The 8,981-nt window shown below is 40.6% G+C and overlaps 1 long non-coding RNA gene across 1 annotated transcript; it reads left to right on the top strand.

Annotated features, from left to right (window-relative positions):
• Positions 1-4,919: 4,919 nt before the first annotated feature.
• Positions 4,920-5,310, top strand: LOC123966259. The gene is made up of 2 exons (XR_006823929.1): positions 4,920-4,969; positions 5,120-5,310. It is a non-coding gene; the product is annotated as an uncharacterized LOC123966259 (long non-coding RNA).
• Positions 5,311-8,981: the final 3,671 nt, after the last annotated feature.

Here is an 8,981-nt window from a genome sequence, read left to right as displayed (position 1 = left end):
CTAGTTGTAGCTGAACGTGGTGGAGCTGATTTACTGTGCTTCATTTCCTGCTGGGAAAAAGACCCTGCACACATTTCAAATAATGAGGAATAAACTAGTCAAACAGCCTCAGGCTTCCTGCGAACAAATGAACTTGATTTGGAACAAGATGAACCAGTAATCAGTGTCACCAAACGTCAGTTTTTATTGTGCATCCATCACTTCAAGAATGTTTCTCAGCAGGGTTTGTAAAAAGCTAACAAGAAAAAAATAGCCATTATATAGGACTTTCTGAAAAAGTGCTTGGGTAAAAGTACCAATTTAAAACAATGTAAACATTCACCATTTCAAGTGAAAATCGTGTTTTGATTCAGTGAACTTCTGTGAGATATCTGTTATCAGAGCACTGTGCCATATATTTAATAGAAAGATATCTAGTGTGTCCTCTATAGAAGTACAGCTGACCGCATTTACACACACAGCAGGCTTTTGAATACAATGGGGGTTGTCAATGGGCGGTTGACAATGGATGGATGGAGAAAAAGGTGATGAGCTTTGTAGGAATGACGTCATATTGTAGACAGCAGATCCCAAATTAGTCAAAATGAGAGGGAAATCTCTCTCTTCCATGATTCACGGTAAGATCTTAGTGTGGTTGACAACAGGACTTGAACTAATGAAGCTGACTGAGCTTTCACTGACTTAGGGGGTCTTTAAAGTTTGCCCCAGTCAAGAACTACCAGAACCTGAGATACCTTTTTACTCAGTTTGTTGTAATAATGTAATAAATGTATTTACATATGTATGTTCATATATTTAGATGATTTAAACTAGTGTTACAGAAAAATGGTATCCCTTTCAGTGTTTCCCCTAGGATTTTTTTCAGGGTGGGCAAAATTACTAGTCTCGTTTAAAGGGATATGTTACGTATGCGGCCCGCTCCCCTAAAACAATTTTAGGGGAAACACTGCCTTTAGATCTGAATAGAAAAAAAGACAATAGTCTGTCTTAAAACAATAGTAAGGTTCCTACAAGTGTTGCTTGCTGTAATACCTCTCCCTAACACCTGTGCTTTTCCTAGTTTAAAAAGTGATTCTGTGAGGGAATTCATTGAAGTTACACCAAGTGAAGGAAAGAAATACTGCCTTGTGATCAGTAAATGGGTTGAAGTTTTCCCTCTGCTGAGCAGGAAGCCAGGTCATTGGTCAAAGCTCTACTAACTGAGAGGTGAGGCGTTCCAGCCTTCATCAGCCCCCCACGGAGTGCTGGTGCTGTAACACTGTAACTGTAAAGGCTAAATGTTTTCATGAAACAGGACTTTCATTGGTGAAAGCACTTCCATTGGTGCTTTTCCACATGTGCATGTGACATTTCACTGTCTTGTCATCTGGCGACTTTGGACCCTCTGTTCACATCCAAAATCAAATAGCTGAGGCCCATGGAAAATCACTACAACCATCTTGAGGACTCTTCATGAGTGTAGGCTGCTCGCTGCTTCTTGGTGAGCAACACAAAACCCCACAAAGAAGAGGGGGACAGTGTTTGGCATACTGTCTGAAGAAACCAGCCTTTTGATTGAGGGGTGAAAAAGTGTCCTACCTCGAGCAATAGCGTGCCAAGCTCCAACAAACAGCAACAAGTGACGTGCAGAGGGAAGCTCTATGTCACCTACAAGGGTTCAACTATAAAACCCATTTGTTTGAGACCATTGCACCCATTGTGTTTGCTGTGGAATGAGGACAGTCAGGAAATAGAAATGTGTTTACAGCATGTTTTCTGGAAAAGAGAGGCTGCAGATGTTTTGTTTCTCTTTCTCCTTTTCAATCTGAGCTGTTTGAAGGGGTGTGTCCACACATGCCACTGGCTAAGCCTGCAGAATTGAAATGGATAGTTCTGAGGAAGTCAGACCCGTGTATGGGGAGAATAGATGAGTGTACAGATGATAATGTATACAAAACAGTATTCACATGCATAAGTCAGGTTAAAAGAATGTTGAAGTAGTTGCTGGTATACATTCTTCACACCCCATCATTAAACATTCACCTGTGAACATGACTGACCTGTTTGAGGTGCCAAATGATATAGGGGCAGTTCATGAGTATAACATAGGCCTGATAAAAGATGCAACACATCTGATAGTTCACCAAAGATCTGATAGCAGCTGCATAAATCCATGGGATGACTCTGATCAGCCAGGATAGCTCTCGCCTTCTTCAAGTATCTGACCTTATACAGGTCATGTAGGTCATCTAAGGGTGTGTCCGCAATTTTGCTGCGTACCTTCACAACACCTTGCATGCGATTTTTCTGCTTAATAGAAAGTGACCCGTGCCAGCAGATAAAAGAAAGTGAGAACTGATCCGATAAAACAGGAACACACACATGAGTGTTACAGAAAAACATCCAGTATCTATAGCCTGATGTTATTTTCTAGTGTTCTTGCGAATTTTGTTATGTTGGATATGTTGCATTTTAATATGTTGTGTTTATGTATGGCTGCTACCTTGGCCACAGGGCCGTTCAGAGTCCTTTAGAAGGGCAGGTGCAAGTATAAAAGAGGCAAATGGAACAAGGATTTAAATAGGCATGTTCTCAAAATATCAATACAGAAATATATCATTATGTATTCCTTGCTGATATGCGTATACTGATGCTTCTGTATCGAGCAGTATCAGCAGTAGTATCAGCAAATACTGTGACGGTGTTTTTAAAATGAAACAGGAACACTGTGGGCTGACATAACTTACAGCGAACAGTTGCTGTTGAGGGGTTGCTGGGAACGCTGCTGCTGATGCTACTGGTGGTGATCTGTGACTAGATATATTATAACAAACATGGGATATATATTAGCTAATTGAACAAATATGTGACCATGACAAGATGTAAAGATTGTTGACAGTGTTTGGGACTGGTTCACTATAACTGACCTGCTACAGCGCTGCAGCTAAGGCTATGAGAAAATAAGAGGACATGCTCACAGATTAACATTTCATACCTTTCTCTGAAATCTAGTAGGGCCATTTCTTCTACACTCTTTACTTTGATGTCAGGAATATTATTTATTTTAGATTCACACTGACATTATTATGTATTTCCAGTTATTTGTTTTATATAGTAGGTTTGCTGTTGTAAACACAGTTAAAATATAGGCTAAATAAGTTCTAATACTGTTAAATGATCATTTTAAAAAGGGCTGATAAGTAAGAAAATAGGTCAGAGGGAAAAGTATCAGTATAAACCTGTTTTACCAATATTATAATTATTTTAAGGTACCCTACGTTTTTTAAGTTACTGTAATAATCCTAGTTCAAGTGAAAGGTTTTTAGTCAAACCACATAAAAATACCAGACCTCGCGACGCCCGTGAAACTTTCCCCCTGAAACAGCAAGAACAAAGTGAACGGATCACCAGAAGCAACGTTAGCTGTCGGCACAGTGTTAGTCGGCAGCTAACGTCACTTCTACAGGCGACACACAGCAATATACAACTACTGTGCTGCTCTCTTTGTGTCCTTGTAAAATACATCCAACAACAAGCACATTGCAGCAAACCTGTCTTACCGGCAGAATCGCAGGTGTCCTGTAGGCAGAGCTGCTGAATCACTAACAGAGTGCGAACGGGAGGGCTCGTCACGGATGAGGTCATCAGGTGAAAGGTCATTATGTGGGTCATGTTATTTACTGCGAAATTATCATTCATTCATTTTACTAATAGTTTGATTGGGCAGGCCTTCACAAAAGGGCCTTTACAAATTAAAAAAAATGTATTAATTAAATTTGACATTGACAAAAGGGCACTTTGGGCATCAAAGGGCAAAAGGGCGGGTGCTCAAGCATCCATCGCACCCCCCCTCTGCACGTGCATGCTTGGCCAGGTCTCTCTTGTAAAATAGATTTGTGATATCAATGGGACTTCCTGGTAAAAAAAACAAGTAGCCAGTTCACAAAGCTAATAAAATGCTGAATTGTTGTCATACGGTCTGGGTTCAGAGATTCCATTACATTCCACTTCTTTCCTCCTACACTTGCGATTCATCAAAATTAATCATTATCTGCTCGCTACCCATCATCACGGTTTGAAACAAAGATTTTCTCCTTTACCCAGATAAAGTCATTCCAATTTGAGTCGCAGAACAATATTTTCCTTCTGTTCGATCCTGTCATCTTGAGACCCCTCAGAATTATCCTACGACCCCTTGGAAGGGTCCCGATCCCAGTGTTTGGAACCACATGTTTTTTTGTTGCTGCCCTACTCTCAATGCTGACCTGTAGAAGCAGTGAGCGTTGTTTGTTAATGATGGATCCTCCACAAAAGTGGAACACAGAGGTTTGACGACTGGCCTGCCAGGGCCAGCTGCCTGCAGAGGCCATTTGTCCTTCAACAATCTTGGTGTTGAGCGAAGGCTGACCACACACTGAGGAGGGAGATGATAAGGACAGAGTGAGCAATAGGCGGTTGACAGCAAATGCATTTACCTATAATAATGAAACTATAAACAAAACGTTTACAACCCAGAAACATGTGGGAACTCCGCCTTTTGCCCAATGTCAGAGGGCAGGTGAGCGAGCCCAGCTGACTTGACAGAGGACGAGGGTGAGTGAACAAGGGGAGAGAGACAGACAAACAGGGTTAGTGGCTCCGGAAAAAACAAGAACAGTGAGACAGATCATGCAGGTTACGCGATAGCTTGAGGGATCAAGTGGAACCGGGTCAGGAGCAACGACGATCAAGCAACAACGGAGTGGATAACCGGGGTAGAAGTACTGTTGGAGATGAGGCTGACTGCTGGCAGGTGTGGCAGGCAGAGGAGGTGGCTGACGAGGTGCAGGTGCGGGTCGTTGACTGGGCTCAGGAGCGCAGAGAGACAGAGAGAGAGAGAGAGGGAGCACACGCAGGGGAGGAGACACAGGGAGGCATACAGGAAAAACAGAATCAGAGAAATAACCAGGACACTCACCGTCAGCCGGGCTGCCACCACAACAACATTACTGTAATTGAGTAGTTATTTTGTGTACTTGTACTTTTTAAAGTCATTTTTATAAATTGTACTTTTACATAAGTATGTTTTCTTTGAGGTATTTTACTTTGCTACATTTTAAATCACAGCCATTACTGAGTAAAAAAGAAATCACGTTTGCAGGTGGCTCAAAGACAGAACTGACTCATCTCGCTGTGGAGAGTCCCCAGCTGCAGAAGCACCAGGGCCGACCCGTTTTGCGCTGAACCCCGCAGATGGCGCAGCGCAAATCGCTTCATATCTTAAAGGACCATCTCAAAGGTTGCAAAATGTAAATATTATGAACTCTCATTAAATTATGACGTTAGTCTCGTGATATTGCAATTTTTTCTGGACATGTCAGAGAACACTGTGGGAGATATTCTGAATGTGCAGAAAGTTTTGAACCTGAGCAGAAAATCTGCTGAGACAAATGAGCTATTAAAGTCCAGGAGTTTATAAATGAATTAAAATGAATTAATTTATCATCGAGGTGAAAAGGTCCCACATAGGCCTATTGAAAGAGTATTTTTCCCCAAATGGAGACTCAAAAGAGAAGGCAAGGCAAAGCATGTGTACTGACTTAGCAGGGATCTTATTAAATTAGAAAAGTTGATCTACAGGGAAAAATGTATTTAAAAACAATAGCATACAGTATGCCTGAATTCTATTAAATTTTAATATTTTGAATTGTCACATACCGCCTCAAAATTGTGTTTCGCTTTATATAGATAGAGATGAACTATAAATTGATGTAATGCTCAAAATTTAAAATCTCGCCCAGAACTCCAACACTGTCACGGCCAGAATTCTGCCTGCCTGCCGAGAACCGTAAGCACCTCATTAATGCTGAGAAAAGAGGTGGATGCAAATCTCGGCAGGTAGCCTGCAACATCTGTTCTGCTGAATTATGTATCCACCTCTTAAGGTCCTTTTCACTTTGCTGTGCTCAGTGATCGAATGCACCACATCTTTTAGCTGAATCTTAATTAATCGGACTTCTAAGTGTTATAAAATATTAATGACTGTAATCGTTCAAAAATCATTTATCACCATTGATGATCCCCACAAAGGATATTATAGTATAGTATTATAGTATTTTACATGGGTTACTAAGAGGAACCAAGCTCCCCCGTAGTTTGCACCCTACTTGTACCACGGGTAGTTTGTAAAAAAAAGTTTTTATAGTTTGGTAAAAGGCTTTGCTCAAATTAGCCAAAAAGACACGGGGTGCATGACATTGCTAATGTTGGTTGGCATTGGCAACCTGCTGGTAACTAGTTAATTATGCTTAGGCCTATGTTAATAAAAAAATGTATTATGCTAACGCCTATGAAGTCACATTAAAATTACCACCTGTTTGAAGCTTAAATAGGGAGATGACTTTATAAAAACATTCACAAAACTTCTCTTAATAGCATAAAAAAGTTCTCTAACATTGTTTTGCGCCATTGCTTTAGCAAAGGATCTGTCAAACGAACTAATATCTGGCTTTGTGCCTTCTTCAAATCGCAAAAGACTGCGATTTAATTAAATAAGTATAATAACAAGGCCTGTAAATAAGATAGGAGGTTAATTAAATAACTAAGAAACTTTTACTCTGAGTACATTTTAAGGGAGGTACTTTTTACTTTTACTTGAATAGATTATTATAAGAGTAACTTTACTTGTACAGTAAGTAAAAATTCAGTGTAACAGTAGTTTTACTTCAGTACAATATTTTAGGACTCTTTCCAGCTCTGGATATGCCCCATGCTAGTTTGACATGTGATATTTACATGGGTAGAAATTTGAGACCATCCTTAACATTTATTACTAAACTGGTAAAAACACAAACATTGATGAGTGACACACCTTTAACCCTTTCCTCTCTCAGCTAACAGACTGCGAATCATTTAGCTACAGAAAAGTTTAATATTCCCCCTAAAAATCAATATGACCAGGAAAAGCTTCAGTTACCAAAATGTCAGTTGATTTCCTCCTTTGTTACGTCTTACACCCACTAGAGGTCACACATCATCCATAAATAAAACATGCACTACTGCACTACTCACCATTCAAATGCATTTCTGTACATACAACAAGTCTGAGGGGCCTGAGGAGGAGAAATGAGGTCTAAGCGTCTGCAGTTGGACCTTTTTGGACGGGCGGAGCAAAAGTGAGCGTGTGCAGAACTTTGTGAGTCATATATGAGTGACAACACAGCATTTGAGACTCGTAGCTACAGAGTCAACAGATTAAAGATGTTGTAGTTAGTGACTTTTGTTTGAACAAGAACAATATTCAAGATATTTTTTAGAAAATATTCACTTCAGCAACTGTAGCAAAAAATGTTCAATTTGTTTTATTTTGATACATGCATGTGGCTACAAAACACAACCATACAGTTGAATCAGCACATCTCTAAAACAGTTTCAACACAAACCGATTATAACCATCATGAAGGAGGATTTACTGCAGGACATTTGGATTAGACTGCATGAGTTGAGTTCATACATGTGCTCAAAGCCGACAGAAAGGATTTCCCTTTGAAATCGAACATTTGTTCGGTGCTGCTTAAACAATTCATTTTCATTCATTTTACACCCATAAATTACACCCTTCATTTTAGAGACAAAGCAGGTGCCATTCAGATTCTGTCACACAGAGAAGTTGAGGAGCTGGAAGAAGAAGGGGGAGTGAGCAGGAGCGCCCCCGCTGGTAGTTGGTATGTTGCCGGCAGCTGTGCTGTTGTTGCTGGTGGTGTTGGTGTCTGAGCCAGGAAGGTGGCGTTGTTTCCAACTAACAACACTGCTGCCTGGAACCAAGAGCCGCTCTGCTCACCGCCAGATCACCCTGAACAAACAGACAGGACAGATGTGTTCAAGTCCAACTTTTTGTGAAACGGAAAATAATGTTGTGTTTTCTTTTTTTTTCGTTGTTTCTCCAAATGCGCTATAAGGTCAATATACAATTTTGCCTTCTCACCAAGCTCTCTTGTGAGTGAGTAAAGTGAATAAGCATATTTCCAGAAAGGCCTTGAAATGTGCTCATTTTAAAGCGAGACTATGCAACTTTTCCTGATCAGCAGTCACTGTCGTTCCATGAGGCATTTATTGAATAATGGAAAATGATCCAATGAAACAGTAGTGAGAGTTTAGAAGAGTTGATTAAGAAAAAAGCTCAGGTCTAGGTTAGTTGAAAACCCAAAACTTGTCTTCACCACTTCTCCAATCTTTGCTAAAATAGTCAGCAACTCGGAGTCCTAAAAAGCTCACTGGAGTCAAAAACTGGTGCAATACAATGTGGCGCTGTAGCTCTCTTGTGGGCGATGTAAAAACACTGTTCTCAGACATTGAAGGTTACATGGTTTGCTTCAGATGACAAAAAGTATAATACACAGATTCTGTTCTTCATCATTCTCTCTCTCTCTCTCTCTCTCTCTCTCTCTCTATTAAAACCATGTTCGAACCAAGGAGGTGCAGAGACACACCAAAGTAAAGTGACCTGTATAAAGATCTCATATGATTTGTTAGGATGCAGCACAAAAACAGCACTTGCTCCCCTGGAGCAACAGAACCACATAAAACAACATCAATATACCGTCAGTATTAAAAAGCCAGTACTCCGACTAAATCCATCCATTTTAGCAACCTTTTATCATATCGATGTTAAGACAAATGAATTATTTAATGTCAGTCGAGTGATCGCTAACCTGACAACCCGCCTCGCTTTTCATGTCTGTCACATGTGCTCAGTGTGAACCTGCCCTCATCTGTGAAGAGAACAGGGAACCAATGGCAGGCCTGTGAATTCTAGTGTTCGCTAGCGAATGCCAATTGAGCTAAACGGGCTGCAAGTATCGCTTCATACTATCAGCAGTAACAAGGACACAGAGCAGTAAGTCAGGAAGGATAAGGAGAGAGCTACTGTCAGTGGCCTCCACCTGCAAAACCATTTATCCTTTTAGGGTTATCTGGCTGTTGCCTCTCCTCTGCACCTGTTTTTACTTTGACTTGCACTAAAA

The sequence above is a fragment of the Micropterus dolomieu genome, unplaced genomic scaffold (assembly GCF_021292245.1).
Source record: "Micropterus dolomieu isolate WLL.071019.BEF.003 ecotype Adirondacks unplaced genomic scaffold, ASM2129224v1 contig_12998, whole genome shotgun sequence".
NCBI classification, from domain to species: Eukaryota; Metazoa; Chordata; class Actinopteri; order Centrarchiformes; family Centrarchidae; genus Micropterus; species Micropterus dolomieu.
This window is presented reverse-complemented; position numbering and strand designations above follow the sequence as displayed.